The 17,782-nt window shown below is 41.8% G+C and overlaps 1 protein-coding gene across 1 annotated transcript in view; it reads right to left on the bottom strand.

Moving 5' to 3' along the window:
- The window catches only part of SND1 (staphylococcal nuclease and tudor domain containing 1), an 840,361-nt gene that overhangs the window by 591,068 nt on the left and 231,511 nt on the right, over positions 1 to 17,782 (bottom strand). The window lies entirely within an intron of this gene.

Raw genomic sequence — 17,782 nt, 5'->3', positions numbered from 1 at the left:
TCAATTTTCCACTCCAGCAGTGATAATGAGTTTGTAAATTGTAGAGAAATGCTTAACTAATGCATTAGATATTTAATTACACCCATTAGATTTTAGAGGACTAAAATGAATTTGTCGACTAAAATGATTTTAGTCAACTAAAACAATTGCAGAAGACTAAAATGGGACCTCTGTCACCATAGACAGACTGTTGACAGAGGTCTACCTAGTTTCTTGGGCCAAGGACCATGACCTCAATCGATACAAAATGCACATGCATTGATTAGCATTTTTCTGGGCTTACAAGATGGACTCATGTCATTTGGAGCAGATGGTCTCCTGGGGAAATGCCAAGTCAGAGGTCTAAGTTAACACAGCCCAATTTAATGTATTCCTCAGACTTTGCCACCTATGTTAACGGACAAGCGCTCTGTACGGATATCATGAATCCCTGGTTATGGAGCTCCAGAGGCAGCCCTCAGCTCCTTTTGCCCCCTTTTTTAACCTCTTCCCCACTTTCCGTTAAATTTCTCTTTTTCTCAACTCTGAACGCAATACTTATTATTGATCCACTGGTCATTGGGAGAGGTAGTGGGGGTCTGAGGAAAAGCAATATTTTTAAAAATTGTATAAAATATACACACACATACACACACAAAAGTATTGGGTGCCTGCCAGCTTCAACTTCTAGGAAGGCTGTACACAAGATTTAGGAGTGTGTCTTTGGGAATGTTTGACCATTCTTCCAGAAGCACATGTGAGGTCAATCACTGATGTGGACAAGAAGGCATGGCTCACAGTCTCCACTATTTCATCCCAAAGGTGTTCTATCTGGTTGAGGTCTGGACTCTGTGCAAGCCAGTCAAGTTCCTCCATGCCAAAATTGCTCATCAAAGTCTTTATGAACTTTTTTGTACACTGGTGAGCATGTTGGAATACAAAAGGGCCATTTACAAACTGTTACCACAAAGTTGAGAGCATGAAATTGTCCAAAATACCTTTGTATGTTGATGGCTTAAGAGTTCCCTACGCTGGAACTAAGGGGCAGAACCCTCCACCAAATTCTCTCCCTGTAGACCATTTTTATATATACCTATAATGTCCTTTGTTTTGAATACCACAATGTCTTAGTTATAGAATCTAGTTATACTGGCTTTGGATATTAATGTGATACTTATATATGCTGCTGGTGGCCCATGTGGCTGCCTCCCACAATATACCTTTATGAGTTCTCTGTTTTGCATTGTTTTGGTTTGTTTTCCATGTGTCCTTTATGCTCATTTCTATATGCTGCATAGGATACATTCAGTATGCATCTTTGATATACCAAAACACTGATTATGATGGAATATCAAGCGCTGTATTTTTACCTTTCTAGACCCATTTGGCATGTTCACCTGTTTTGGGTTTCTCTAAAGTATTCCAGGTATTTTTTTATGGCATTACTGATCTTCCATGTGATATTTGAAAGGACAAGTAGGCAATGCAAGAGCATAAAGACCAAAAAGTTAGATATCGTTTGAGGTTTTGAAAATGACTTCTTGATATTTATAGATCAATCTTCTCTTAAAGTGGTTGTAAACTCTTACAACACACTTTCACCTACAGGTAAGCCTAGCTTAAGGCTTACCTGTAGGTGCTATAAATATCTATATATAGAAAAATATATTTACAATTCCCCGTGCGAGGATTCCTTCCACTTTAGAAGGGTCATGGCGTGCCATTTTCATTAAACTACAATGCCGTAACTGGCGGCTCCCACGCAAACGCGTGATAATGGCGCGACGCGACTCCGGCCAGTCACAGAGCCAGAACCAGAGTCCGTGACCCTGGAAGGAAGATGGATGCTACCAGTCGGTGAGCAAAATCGGGGACAAAAAAAAATAGAAAAAAAGAATTACAAACATTTACATTTTAAATGGAGATTTGAAAAAGACAACTGAAAGCAGATTTACTTCAAGCTGGTCTTTTACATATAAAAAAATTGATGAAGCCATTCTTTCCCATTAATTATAGAGACATGTTGGACTGAAAGCACGCAACAATGTTCAACGGTATATTGCTCAATTTCCACCTTTAGTTAAAGTTTTCCTTCAGTGTGACAAATACTGCTCTTTTGGTTAGACAGATAACCATTTGCCATCAATATTCTGCTTCTGCTAAAGAACTGTTATGCAGCATTGTGACCATTCAACTTTAATATCGTATTCTACTGCTACTATGGAGTCTTTTATACCCTGCTATGTATGCATATGCAGGAATGCAAAAGGACCTGTGTGCAATTTTAAGTAGGTGTCCAAGATAATCAAAAGTATGGCACATTGTTATTCACTGTAGTTCTGACTTTGCTTGACAAGCTACATTTTTTTTTTCTTCAACTTGTTGTGACAGTTTCAGTTTTTACATGCAGCTACCATCAGTCCATCTGCTTCAGCATGTTTATCTCCAGTACGGAAGTCTGTACCTTCATCACTGTCAGCTCCTATTCTTCAATCTCTTGCTAGTGTATTACTTTGTATGTCATTCTGTATGTTACTGTACCTGTCAGTCTGCGTTTTGCAATAATTCAGACACTTGCCATCCTCATTGCATGTCAAGCTCTCTAAAAGTCACCATCACAGTTTACCTAGTCTTATGGCTGAGAGTTTTTTTTTTTTTTTTTAAACCCGCTTGCATAGAACACCAACTGTAAACAATGGCATTGAACACTTTGTACAATTCAAGTATTATGTAATTTATATTAATGCCACATGGTTAACTTCAACAAAAAAAAAAAAAAAAAGTTATGTATTTTATATGGTAATAATGTTATAGTACCACAATATATTTAACAATACATTTATCATCACTTTACTGTAGTAACTTCATATGCACAAAGAGGCCCATTACCTAAAACGGGGAAAATAAAAAAAAAAAAAAAGCTTATGGTCTAGTGCATATTCAGAAACAGAAGACATGATTTAGACAAACCATAACTCTCCCGTGACTAGTGCTCTTGCCCTGGAGATCAATATAGCCCTGTAGTGAGTTGTAAGGACAAAGCAGGCTTCAAGCAGAGCACACTCACCTAAATTCCACTGGTAGGAAAGTGCAGAGACATTGTCGCTATAATAGCACCGTAAAGCTCTTAAGGGACACGTGAATATAAGATTCCAGATTTTCGGAGAAAATGGAATTTAAACAAAGTAGCGCAATTGGTAAAAATTGCCCCGTAATACTGCTAGATTTACAATCCAAGTTATTAAAGGATTCCAATCCCAGCTTAAGAGGTTATCCTACTCAGAAATTTTGCAAGGTCATAAAGCTTATCTGACAATTAATCTATCCAAAGCATTCAACTCTCCCACTGCACAGCACCCAAGGGCTCAGGACAGCCACAGTAAACATTAATTAAAATTCCCGGCATGCCCCGCAAGAGGAACCTACAACTCCTGAACTAGAGGTCAACCTCTAGCTCCTGCAAATGTGATCTTTACACACCCAAGGCAAAACACAATGACATTACAAGAGATATAAAAAGCTGCAACTTTGATGAAGGCATAATATATGTCGACAGGAGCAGATGAAAGAACTGCAATTAGCCAATATTTATATTGAAAAAAAAATATTACACTTGGTATTCTAGGATTATGAAAACAAATAGTCTAAAAAAATATTCATATTGATAGTTTTTACACAAACCTAATTTTTTGTATGAACACAAAAAAAAAAAAAAAAAAAAAAAAAAAAAAAAAAAAGGAACCTTCTGCACGACTTTCTACAAGCACAGAACAGCAAGGTCATAGCCAACACTCTACATTGAGGCCCATTTTTTAAGTTTTGAATAGATGGATTTTTATAGCTAGATGTGAAAGAAGGAAGGCACCAAAAGTAGAACATTAGCATTAATATTGTTATCATAAAAAGCCAATGTGTTCTCTGGCTTCTAAGGGGCCCACTTCATCAGGACCTGGTACTTTACTTTGTAGTGAACGAAGCGTGTACTTGACTGATAAATTTGGAGGGATCCTGAGGGGAAATTGGTATGATCATTTGAGATGTCAGATAAGAATTAACTGGCATCTGGAGTGGCCATATGCCTCAGGATACAGTCCAAGTCACCAGTCGAGTATTGTATACACACGTAAAATTTGTGTATCATAAACTGAGCAAAAATTACTGTGGTCTAATCCAAAGCACAAACTCTGCATGATTAACATTATCAGTCCCGCAGGGAGCAAAAACAAATCCATTTCAGTTCAAACATCAAAACTGCAATGTATTCATACATGAAACAAATACTACAAATGGTAGAGTTCTCTTTTAGCCAAGTTTTTGTATAGATGTGAATGCTTACATAGTACCTCCCTGTATCAGAAAGATCAGCTCACCATGGATGGGTTGCAGTGCAGGGCAAAGTCATAAAAAAAAAAGCTTGTAGAACCACAAACCGCGATTAGCTGTAATCTTTGACTTTTTTTTAGCCATCGTGAAGCTGAGGGTGTAAACACTACCAACATATTTAATTTTAGCGACAGCCTAAAGCCATGACACTGGTAGGCTAGAGATATATTTGTACCGCTGTATTCTTAAAATCCCAGTAGTAAACCAAGTACTAAAAAGGAACAAAGTGGCTGAAAGGCTATACTTTGACTTCAAAGACTTTTCCAGTTTTACTGCCCTTCAATGAGAAAATCGTAAATTAAGTGTTTGCTCCACAAACTGACAACCACTAATGTTTTATAGACCTTAAAAGTACATCTAAACCAAAAAGCAACCCTTTACCAATCCTTTTGAGCCCCCTTTCAAATTATGTGGTGTGTTGTGCATATGTACATTTTAATACATAGAGCAGCCCTTCACGCGACCAACGCAGCAAAGCAGCTCAATAATCAGTGTTTTTTTAAATGTGGTTCTATAGTTTGAGTGTTTTCGCAAAAAAATGCATCTTTCTAGCTACATTTGTGGTGTAATTAAATGAATAGCATGATAAGACCAACAGTTATTGCACATTTGGTAAACATATGGAAAATCAGGTGATCTGGTCACATTCACAACTAAAATGTGGAGGCTGCATTTGTTTTCTTTCCTCAGGCCTAAAACCTTTGTCACCTAATGATCCCAGCCAGTAAGGCCTTTTTAACACTGCTGCGAATAGAAAGGCCAGTGATTGAGACAATTTCAGGCACTGCTTGTATAAACTTGAGGTCTATGAACCTTAACTCACATCACACTCAGACAAAACCAGTACAGGGACTGACTTGAAGTCGCACAGATATGAATGGTTATCATTGGGAATCATGGGATATGCCTTGTCATGTGACTAATGTCCAATGGCGCAGGAAAGGTCGCACAAGTGTGAAAGAGGCCCACGTGTTATTTTTAAACTTCCTTTAACAGGTCAATCTGTCCAGCAAAACGTCAGAGGGAGGACACAAACAATTAACTGCTGACAGGGGTGCTTATAATGCAAATCCAAAAAGAAAAACCTATTGCTATTAACTGCTTCAAAAGTGTTCATTGGAGTTAGTCTTACTGGCCAGATCATCAAATGAAAGGGGAAAATAAGGCTTAAAGTGGTTGTAAACCCTCCTCCACAACTTTGTGCCATGTAAATCAGCATAAAAAACCCTAATGAACACGGCTTGTAGATATCTCCTTACTTGCTTAGTATTGTTGTAATCCTTGTTGTTCTGTAGAATGAAGTCACTGCGAATGCACAGATCTCCTGATTTATGGCACACTCTCTATGTGCTTATCTGTTATCAGGACTTCCTACGGCACACCACTGAACTCTGCTAATCACTCAGAGCTTCCTCCTACACACCATGTGACCTCACATACAGTCTAAACTTGGCCATTACTGCAGTCTTATCAGCTGAAGCTGATAAGTCTGACAAAGGCAAACATGAGACATTGGCACAAGTAAATACTATGAAATAAACAAGTAAGCTATGAACAGGGAAGCAGGGTTGCCATAGAAACGTTGGATTGAGAAGGAGGCTTTGTTAACAGTACAGGAAGTGCTCAATGTAAGGGCTGAAATACACTCCACTGTGGACTCAGAAAACAATACTTAAGATGGTGCTGCCTAAACCCTGAAAACAAGTTTTTTTTTTAAGTTTCTTTAAACAGTAAGTAATATGAGATTTGTGCTGGATTACAGTGGCTATAGTCTGATCATGACTTATTATAATGGACACCTGAGCTGAGCTGCAGCTCCCTTTGTCCATTCAGATATGGAGCGGCAGCCCGACTTCACCCCGTGCCCTACTCACTGGCTGGAAGCAGCTGGAGACAATTGTGTCACGCTGCTGTCTCAGCCAATGAAGAGGGGGGTCCCGGGCCACCAAAACACTCCATCACTGGATCTAGATGGGGCTCAGGTATTTATTAGGGGGGCTGCTGCACACAGGTTTTTTGCATCTTAATGCATATGCATCAAGATAAAAAACCTTCTGCCCTTACAATCACTAAGGATTGGTTAGTAGCAATATAACATTTTTGATTATATATACCCTTTAAACACTAACCAAACTGAACAATGATCCAAAGATATTTTTTGTTCAACTCCACATATAGGCATCTGAAGGTATTTTAGAGCAAGTTCAAAAATGTATTTTTATTAAGTTTATTGAGCCACTAAGGAATTCAGACAATCTAAAACATTTGCGTTATATACTGTTGCCTACAGAAGGTTTGGGCACTGAAACAGAAAAAAATTATTGCAGGCCAGCCCCAATATAACTCTCCCACTAATGGCCATGGCCCATTTTTGCAAGAATGCCGTACATATGGTCAGCAACAGAGGGGTGGGACCGGTTTCTCTAGACAAACTTCAAAAAAAGGTGTTTACAGCAAGTACGAAAATAAGATTTTTACGTTATACTTATCTGTAAAATCCTTTTCTTTGAGTACATCATGGGGCACAGAGTCAGGCTAATGTTCATTACCTGCTGAGACCTCCCAGAGCAATAGCCTTGAGGGGAGTCAGACACCCTGCCAAACAATAGCCTGCATCCTGCAGCCTAAATGCATCCGAAACCCGAAACCTCGGCTGCTCGAACATCCACTTGATAAAATGTTGTGAACGCATGCACTGAAAACCAGGTGGCAGCCTTAAAAATCTGAGCCACAGATATCCGATGGCAAAAATCCCAGGAGGTTCCTACACCCCTGTTGGAATGAGTTCTCCCCCAAAGGAAAGGGCTTTACATTTCAGACCGTAGGCCTGAATGACCAATTGACAGACCCAATTGGCAAGTGAAGCTTTGGAAGCTGCCTGCCCCTTCTTGGGTCTTTTTTAACCAAAAGTCTGATCCTTAGCCCTCCGCAGATCTAGATAAACCTTGACAGTCCAGTCAACGTCCAAAGAATGCAGTCTCTCTTCTGCCGAATGAGGCTGAGAAAAAAAAAAAAGAAGGCAAAGTAATGTCCTGATTTAAATGAAAGGCCGACACTACCTTTGGGAAAAAGGCTGGAACAGGTCCTAACACGACTGTCATGGTTAAGGATCAAGTACAGTGTTCACTGCATGAAATGGCCGCCAACTCAGACACCCTTCTTCCCGAGTGGATGGCCAACAGGAAGGCTAGCTTGCACGACAGCAAATCTAATGGAATTTCCTTAATAGGCTCAAATGGTTGTTTCTGCAACTCAGACAGCACCAAGTTCAAGCACCTAGGACACTTAGGTGACCTAATGGGTGGAAGCAAATGAGTTGCCCCTTGCATAAAGGTTCGGATCAGTGAATGGGAGGCTAAAGGCCTTTGGGAAAAATACTGATAGGGCTGAAATCTGACCTCTGATTGTACTCAAAACGAATTTTATTTCCACAGCTGACTGTAGGATTCTCCCGATCACACATTTCTGAGGATGCAATTTTCTGGCTTCACACCAAAGCAATATAAAGTCTTCCAGACCTTATGATAAATCTTCGTAGTGGCAGCTTTTCAAGCATTTACTAGAGTAAACACCACTGGTCCCAAGATGCCACAGTCCTTTAACACTGGCTTCAATAGCCATGTCATCAAATTTAGAGACTGTAAATTGGGGTGGAATATAGGCCCTTAAGACAGTATATCAGGGCAACGTGGAAGCGTCCATGGCCAGTCTATAGTCAGTCTCGAAATCCCTGGGAACCAGGGCCTTCTGGGCCAGGCTGGTGCCACCAGAACCCCTTCTCTCTGAATCCTGCACAACAAATGTGGAAGGAGAGGGATGAGGGAAAGCATAAACCAGGGAGTACTGGCTCCATGGAACTAACAGAGCATCTGTTCCAATTGCCAGAGGATCTCTTGTTCAAGACACAAACTGCTGTAACTTGTTGAACCTGGATGCCAGTAGATCGACCCATCATTGGCACGTGCCCCTCTGCCCAGGCAAGAATGTTGTTCACCTCCTTCAGAGCTGAATGATTCCTGGTGGAATATAGCAGCCACTGCCGTGGCATTGTCGGACTGAACCCTGACGGGGCAGTCCTGAAGCTCCACCATCCAGGACCATAATCCTAGGACATTGATGGGCAAGGTCTGCTCTGTCCCTGACAATTTCCCCTGAGCTGTGAGGCCCCTCTAGGGTCACTCCCCAGCCTGAGAGACTGGCATCTGTAGTGAGTACTTTCCAGCTCCCGGGAGAAAGGACATTTCCCTTTCACAGGTTCGGATCCTGCGACCACCATTTTAAGCATGCCTGAGGAGATAAGCACACTGGATAAATCAAGGGTTTTTCTTCCTCTGTTCCAAGCCAAGATGTCAAGTTGTAAAGGCCTTGAATGGAACTGGGCATAGAGCACTGCCTCAAAGGATGATACCATCCTCACTAGAAGACTCATACAGAGCCGAATGGAGGGTTGTCTGGTAACCCTTATCTGCCACATCTGATCCTCCAGGGCACAGATCCTTACGGGTGGCAAGAAAACTCTTGCTTGGACTGCGTTTAGAATCAGACCTAAATATCTTAGACTTTGAGCTGGGTTCAAGGATGACTTTTCGCATTTATGATCCAGCCTTAGCTTTTCAAATACCTGACTCTGTATATTATGCTCTGTTCTAGTGCCTGTATTGAGTGATCTGAGCAGGAGGTCATCCAGATACTCGAGCACACAGATGCCTTGGACCCTTAAAAGGCTTAGTACTGGTGCTAGGACCTTTGTCAACACCCAGGGAGCTGTAGCAAGCCCAAAGGGTAGAGCCAAAAACTGAAAAGGACATTCCTCTACTGCAAAATGTAGGAACCTCTGATGAGTTACGTTTCTGAACCACAAACAGGCTTTAGTAAAACACTGTGCCCCTTTCGAATACAGGAACCTCTACAATCACTCCTTGATGCACTCTATGTAGTGCCTGAAGCAATACTTTTTTTGAGGGAATGCTGGATCTTCGAAAACTGAGGGGGAACCCCCCATAACTCCAGCTTGTAACCGCAAAATATAATTGAGGCGACCCACTCAGCCTGAATTGTTGTTTTCCAAATATCCGCAAAGTGCAGCAACCTTCCCTCCCACCTGATGGAGTGGGTGCATCCCCCTCAAAAGAAGGGCTTGGTGCTGGGTTTAGAAGAATTTTGGACCCATGGCCTTGTCTGGCCCTGACCTTGCGGCTTGACCCTGGCCCTAGAGCGCTGTTTGCGGCGGAACAGACCTGATGCGAGATATTTGAGGAACCAGTCCCTGGGTTTTTAAACTAGGGACATTTGGTGTTCTTCACAGGAAATCCCTCCAGAAATCTTTTGGATATATTTGTCCAAGTGATGACAGAATAAATGTTCCCCATGAAACGGGAAGCCTGCCAATAACTGTACAAGGAAGCTCAGCTGACCAGTTCTTAAGCCATAAAAGTCGGCTCATATGTACAGACAAGACAGCCTTTAAAGCATCAACAGAAAAACAGCGCTCGGGGAATATCGGTCTTACTTTCAGGCAGATCATCCCCCTGGTTAGGCCTATCCGATCCCAATCGGCATACACCACCTGTTCCAACAGGTGGTGTAGCAGGAAATTCTGTGCGACCTGAAAAGGTCTGAGAGATCCCAAAGAGGACCAGGGGGGCTCAGTCACCTCTGTAAGAGGCAACTTAAAGGCAGAGCAAACCATTTTGGTGAGGATCAAAGGCCTCTGCGTCTGAGGCAGAAATCGACTGGATATCATCTTGTCCAGATTGCTTGGAAGCAGACTGATCTGCCGGGCACTCCACCAGATCCTGAGATTTCAGCTCTTCCCCATCCTCAACCCATTCCTGCTCCAGACAAGGAGACTCTGGGGGAGGGGGATCTGTCACGCTTCCTTCCACCCTGCGCAATGAAGGCAATCATGTTGGCAATCCTTGCTCTAACCTGGCTAGGGCTAAGGACAGTTCATCATTTGTGATAAAGGGAGAAAGGCTCAGCACTGACTAAGCACAATGCAGGTTGCCTGGAGCACCTGATCTTTCAGGGGATACAACACTAGGGATACGACTAGGTTCATCAGGAACTGATGACATAGGTGTGCCCTTCCCTATGGTGTTAGTCCCTCTCCTCTCTTTGGAAGATATTCAATGCCGCAAACAAAGCGTACTTGGGTGTAGTTAAAACACCTGAAAAGGGAGACCCTTTAATAGGGGTTTACCAAGCCCCTAGGCAACAATCCTGCTAAGCACCTTTAGCCTGCCAAGCAACACCTGGTGACCAGGTAAGGAAAAATGAACCACTGCAAGTGTCTGTTCAGAGCCTGCTCCGTATCCCACAGGTGCCTTCTGTAAGCACCACATGCTTGACCTGCACAGCTTAAATAAGCTGGCTGTTCGCTGGTAAGACTGTATGCACGTACGACGTAAACCTTAGTGCGCCCAGATAAAGGTTATGGTACATGTGCGGCAAAGCCGCGTGCGCCATGGCCGCCAAACTGCTGAGCAAAACGACACTCTTGTGAATGCATGTGCACCATGGCAAACCAAAGCAAAATGGTGCACCGTCGTGCGCCATCATACAGGTAAAAAACAGGCAGACACAAGCAAAAAAGGTGCACTTTGCAAATACCCACAGCTAGCCCAGAATTCCTCCGTATGGTCACCGTACACAGGTGTCCAGCCTTTAGCTAGCTTTATTTTTACAATCACTTGGACACCCCACCATAAAATAAAGGGGTTTTCACTTACCCATCCAGAAACAAATTGCCCAATCTTCACCCTTCACGGCAGATTCCTGTCACTCCCTTGGACCTGTACATCACCCTGCAGGAATGCCTTAGCGATGTAGTGTCCAGCACCCGGAGGCCACGTTAAAATAGATCCCGTGAGGAAATTGGGCAACAGGTCCACAGGGTGAAACATGCTGGTCAAAGGATGACAAAAAGGCTTTAAAGAGAAGTAGCGATGTCTAGGGTGTCGATCCAATCTTGTATGAAATAAGATAGAGGACTATCTACTGCTATGGTTCCCAACATCAAGACTTGATATTTATTAAAGCTAAATTAAACTAAGGGAAATTCCCAAAACATGGTCTGCAGAGGGTACTTGAGGACTGAGGTTGAGAATCACTGCTATAGCATAATACACTAAGGGGGTGGTCAACGACACAAGGAGCTAAAGAAAACCCCAATGGAACCTTTTTAAGTGAAAGAATGATGAAAAAGGGTACAAAGAGAACCTCCCCCCCCCCTCCCCCAACCAAAATATACAGAAGTGTGAAGACAACTACCCCTTACTGGTGCAGCAATACCAGGGATTAGTAGGAAAAGCTGACCATTCTACAAGTATGCCTGGTGGATTCACTAGAACCTTATAGGAAGGAACAGACCTGATTGGAGCAATGCTGTGCTATGTAAATGCTGTGATGGCTAATCCAGTGTAAATCTGGGTACGTACAAAGTTTTTTTTTTTTCAACCCAGCAGGCTGAATGAAAAAAATTAATTCTGACAGATCGCCATACGAATATAAGCAATGTTAATGTGGCGATCTCCCTCACTGGGCTATTGTGTTCCAACAGGAAGACTGCCCTCCCACCAGAACACACTAATCAGCGCTTACAGCCATGGGCTGCCAGCGCTGATGAGATGCCGTTTTTTTTTTTAGCATGCCCATTTGACATAAGCCAGTCACGAGACCGGCTTCTGCTGGACAGAGCAGTACACCACAGGTGTTACTGCTTAATCAAATGTTTTTGGCACCTATGTACACAGCTTAACCCACTTCACATTGGAGGGCCAACCCCTCTCAACACATCCATTAAACCTTCCTGGCTGGATGATGTGCGACATACATTCAAATGTACACTCAAACTTACCACCAATATTGTGTAGTTGTTTTGGGATACTTTTTACCAGCCACCAATGACCGTGGGATTTTGGAGTGTATCAAATACAACTAACCACCAATCGCTGTGGGATTGTTTTGGAGGAATTTAAAAGTGGCAACCACCAATGTTTATATGCAGCTTCTCCCCAACCTCCCTAAATATTTCTGAGTCAGATCTTGATGATTCAACACCGCCCAAGTGCAGCACTGCTGCCCTCTCCTCCTCCTCCCCACTGGACACTATAGGAAGCAGCTTACTATGGTGGCACACAGAGAAGGGGAGGAGCCCAGAGCACCAATGGGGGACCCCAGAAGAAGAGAAATGTGGCTGATCTATGCAAAACCATTGCACAGAGAAGGCAAGTATAACATTTGTTATTTTTGTTTAACAAAGTAACTGTTTATAATCACTAATTGGTTGCCACCCACACACCGTCAAATGACGAGGCAGGGTGGTGTGGCTCCCGTTCTGGCATGCTGTCAGGACAGCGTACCAGAACTGTGTGGGCATGTAGCACAGCGGCCTTGCTATGTTACTAGAACACATCGCGACCCTGATCTGTGGAAAAACACGTCCGCGGCTCTTCAACCATATGGTCAGCTGTATCCAATCACAGCCGGTCACATGTAAACAAGGAAGTCCAGTAATCGGCGCGCCTCGCCTCACAATGACAGTGTGTGGCGAGGAGAGCTGATCAGTGGCATAGCCACGCAGGGGGATATTAAGGAATGTTATCAGGGCAGTGATCAGTGCCCTGATTACAATATTGCAAAACAGTGCCACCAGTGCCCATTAGCGATGCCAGTCAGTGCCACCCACCAGTGTGGCATATTTGTGCCACTTCATCAGTGCCGCTTCACCAGCACACATCAATGAAAGCAAAAAATTACCAATTACAAAATTTACTGACAGATAAAGTAAACTTTTTTTCAGTTTTTTGGTCTTTTTTGTAAAAAATATAAAACCCAGCAGTGATTAAATACCACAAGAAAGCTGTATTTGTGTGAAGAAAATTATAAAAAATGTGTTTGAGTACAGAGTAGCACGAACGCGCAATTGTCATGCAAAGTGCAACAGTGCTAAAAGCTCAGAAATGTCTTGGGCAGGAAGGGGGTGCAAGTGCCGGTAGGCACGTGGTCAAAAAATAAAGTTTCTGGTTTGTATAGAACATCTAGCAATTGCACACTATATAAATTCAGTGCAAAGCAATTTAACTTGCCAGGGAATGTTTTGCTACCTATATTGGAAAAGCTTGCACTTGACTTCAGTTGGTGACTTTTAAAGGGTAAGCACACCTTAACTTTCCATACTAACTCAATACTAGCATGCTTTGTTTCCAAAAAACTTCCAGCAAAAAAAATGCAACCTGGGGTGTCCACTTTCCAAAAAGGTAATTTTGGGGTTAATTGTATTGACATTTTTAGTTTATCTGTTTTATACAGCAAGTTAAAGGATAAAGGGTTTTTCCAAAATTTGTCTTTATTCTGTTATATAGTAAAAAATAATCCCGGTGGTCACTAAATATCACTAAAAGAAAGCTCTTGGTCTCACAAAAATGTAATCAAATTAACTGTTGCTTAACAGAGTAAATGTCAAATGATCACAGCACTGACAACTGAAAAATGGCCTGGACAAGAAGGGATGTAACATGCCAGACCTGAAGATGTTAAATTAATGGCAGGCTGTAAACTCATATTGCTATTCATCATTCACATATTTCCTCATGTATTACATTTACCATATTAATGCACAGTCTGTACTCAAACACTTTCTGCTGTTTTTTCCATTACCATGTTTTCACAATGTTAATTCTGTTGTCCATTTTGACAATTAAACCCAATAAGATATCTGACAAAAAAGTTGATAAAAGTAAAATATGCTCAGTAGACAGCAAGAAAAGCAATCAAGTCAAACCAATGGGCTACAATTCACTTTTTTAAAGAAACCAGTATCATAAATGCCACTCATGCATAAGTTAGATAGCGCTCAATACTATGCATACAATAGCCCCATGTTTTCTTATATTGAACTGAAAAATGATTACTCAACATAAGCCAGGAAAGACCAGACACAGACCACCAATAGTCCACGGTATAGAATCAGTACAGCATACAAATTGCACGAAAGGCTGCGCTGAGGTAAACCAAGTCACAGAATAAGTATAAATAGTAAATATTCCTATCTAGCTAAAGACTGCCTCAGTGTTAAAAAAAAAAAAAAATAAATAAAAAAAAAAAAAAAGGTATTGGAAAGTTCTAAGCATGGCCTTTAACCTCATCACAGAAAGAGGGCTACTGGGAGATTAAAAAGCAACCAACTCTGTACCAGATTAAAAAAAAAAAAAATTATCCAAGAAAGCCCAATAGTACTTTTTAAAATAAAACAATGTTTTAAACAGAACGGAAATAAAGTACACCAAGAAACGCTTCCACTAATAAAAGGTTTTTAAAGGGTGTATTAATATAAAAAAAAATATAATCTATATATATATATATATATATATATATATATATATATATATATATATATATATATATATACCACCCATTAGGTTTCTGTGAGTTTACGTTTAATCAGCCCCACTGCCTTGTAATAGTGTTTTGAAGGGGTTACAACAACCAGACTGTGTTAATCCTCCTGAAGAAATGGCTTTGTAAGCACATGTCTCAATTTGTGTGCTACTGGCAGATAAGGGCAATTTCTAAGTTCCAGTTGGCTTAGCAGCTCCAGGTCTAATGCTCTGTTGTCTCATAAAGGGCTTTCTCTGGGACAAAGAGTATGGCCAAGAGCACTTTGGGATCTTTCCAAGACTAGCTGCTATGGAGAAGCACCTATGACAAATTACCAAACTACTTCCAGGAAAACAGGAAATAAAACCCCTCCTTGGAGACTTGTCATATTGACAAGGACAAGCAAAGACAACCTGAACATAATACAGATGCAGCAGAAGGCTCTTATGAGTACCTAGGCAAACAGAATGTTGAAGTCTGCAATAAACATATGAAAGGTATAACCATGACACACCCCATATACACTAAACTGTGCTGTCTGCTTATCAATAGTTAAAGATGAGTGAATCAGAAAAGATCTGGCTCGCTGGCAGTGTGCTCCATGGTTCAAATGCTTGAATCTTGTACTTTTATAGATTTGTGTAGTATATTTTATAAGATTCACACACACTTACACACACACAGTATATTAGAGTGGATATAAAAAGTCTAGACACCCCTGAAAAAATGCTAGGTTCTTAAGAATTAAGAGGGGGAAAAAAAAAAAGAAAAAACAGATCAAGATTATTTTTTCAACTTTGTGACATATTTAATGGAATAGGCTGCCGTGTGTGCAACAAATGTGCCCAACAAGCTCCTGCACCTTTTTGGGCTTTGCAGTTTGAAAATGCAAGTCTTAACAGGACAGGTTCCACTCAAAACAGGCCTTGTTATGGTCGACCAATGAATTTGAGTGCACGTGCTCTGTAGCATATCCAGAGGTAGCCTTTGGGAAATAGACGAATGAGTGCTGCCAGCAATGCTGCAGAGGTTGAAGGGGTGGGGGGGGGCAGTAGTTTTGCAACAGCTGGAGGTCCGCCAATTGCATATCCCTGGTCTATAGGATTGTCATTTTGAGAAAACCTGGTGGGTTGCCTGTTGCAATTGCAGTTCCTGCCAGGAAAGTATTGCCTTTGTTAAAGTTTCTTATTGAACAACAAAGTTTTTACCTCAGTTACAGAAGCCATTTTAGTTCTGATGAAGACAAGTGAAGGTCTTCAAATTTGCCTCTAGATAGACAAATGCCTGCAAAGTCTATTTCCTAAAGATCATTTTACACTTGAACTGCACTGTTGCATGTTTGCTATACAATTTAAATATCAGCTTTCTGTATAGTAACATTTAATGTTATACTTATTGCAAAGTGTCACGTGTAACACATTTTGTAATTCTAAGTGTCTGATTGTATTGTAGTTTACAGAACTAAACTCAGTATTGGAATAAAATGCTATTACTGTTTTGTTACCTGGATGTCAGCTAAGGGATAGTAGGACAGCACAAGTACAAAGTGTGGCTTGCCTACAGTCAAGCATGGTGGTGGAAATGCCATGGTCTGGGGCTGCATGAGTGCTGCCAGCACTGGGGAGCTACAGTTAATTGAGGGAACCCATGAATGCCAACACGTACTGTGACATACTGAAGCAGAGCATGATCCCCTCCATTCAGAGACTGGGTCGCAGGGCAGTATTCCAACAGGATACCGACCCCAAACACACCTCCAAGACGACCCACTGCCTTGTTATTAAAGCTGAGGGTAAAGGTGATGGAATGGTCAAGAAGGTCTCCAGACCTAAACCCTATTGAGCATCTGTGGGGCATCCTCAAACGGAAGGTGAAGTGCAAGGTCTCCAACATCCACCAGCTCCGTGATATCATGGGGAAGTGGACGAGGACTCCAGTGGCTACCTGTAAAGCTCTGGTGAACTCCATGTCCAAGAGGATTGAGGCAGTGCTGCAAAATAATGGTGGCCACACAAAATATTGACACTTTGGGCCCAATTTGGACATTTTCACTTAGGGGTGTACTCACTTTTGCTGTCAGCAGTTTAGACATTAATGGCTGTGTGTTGAGTTATTTTGAGGGGACAGCAAATTTGCACTGTGATACAAGCTGTACAACTCACTACTTTACATTGAAGCAAAATGGTATTTCTTCAGTGTTGTCACATGAAAAGGTATAACATATTTACAAAAATGTGAGGGGTGTACTCACTTTTGTTAGACACTATTTCATAAATGAGTCAGCCACAGCAAAGGGTGACATAAGGACCAACAGTAGAACAGAAGGATAAAGTGACCTGGTGTGACAGTCATCGTAGGCCAGCATAAAACAGTATTCAAGTTAACAGTACCAGTAATGTTAACTAATAAACCCTTGTAGAGTACAAAGATTAGCAGACATATAAATAGGACACCGAGATTGCTACTCAAAAAATAGAGGGAGATAGAACCCGCAAGAGTAATGAACAACCAACTGCAGGGCAGAAGGCTTTATGGCTGTACATAACCAAGTCCAAGGGTGTCAAACTGGCAGCCCCAATCATGCCTCTAGGAGTTATGCTTGTAACTGTCAGCCTTGCAATGCCTCATAGGCCTTGTAGCGCTGCAACAGCTGGAGGGCTGCCAGTTGACACCTATGCGGCTAGGCCAACATACAAAACGGTATGGAAGAGACAATGTAGCCACAAGGGGCAACCACAGACACACTGCAAAGAAGGGGCAATGGCCACAGTGACAAGCACACCATAGGTCACAAGAGTTTAATGCAGTAGCCATCTTTCAATGTGCAACTGCTTGCTGCATAGTGATAGGTGCACAGTCACTCCCACTAGCTACTGAATTAACACATTGCACACTCCCTCCAAGCCCTTACTGGGAGCACCAGTGAGAATAGGCACTTAAGAGCATAGAGATGTTGCATATCCAAGTTGGATTTTACCTCTATCGTCAACATTCACACTAGTCTGTGTGCGATTTATTTAAATACATGAAAAATTATATG

The sequence above is a fragment of the Lithobates pipiens genome, unplaced genomic scaffold, assembly GCF_037356315.1.
Source record: "Lithobates pipiens isolate NorthernLeopardFrog02 unplaced genomic scaffold, aLitPip1_a1.2 Scaffold_8, whole genome shotgun sequence".
NCBI classification, from domain to species: domain Eukaryota; kingdom Metazoa; phylum Chordata; class Amphibia; order Anura; family Ranidae; genus Lithobates; species Lithobates pipiens.
Note: the sequence above shows the minus strand (reverse complement) of the source record. Positions and strands in the feature narration are given on the sequence as shown.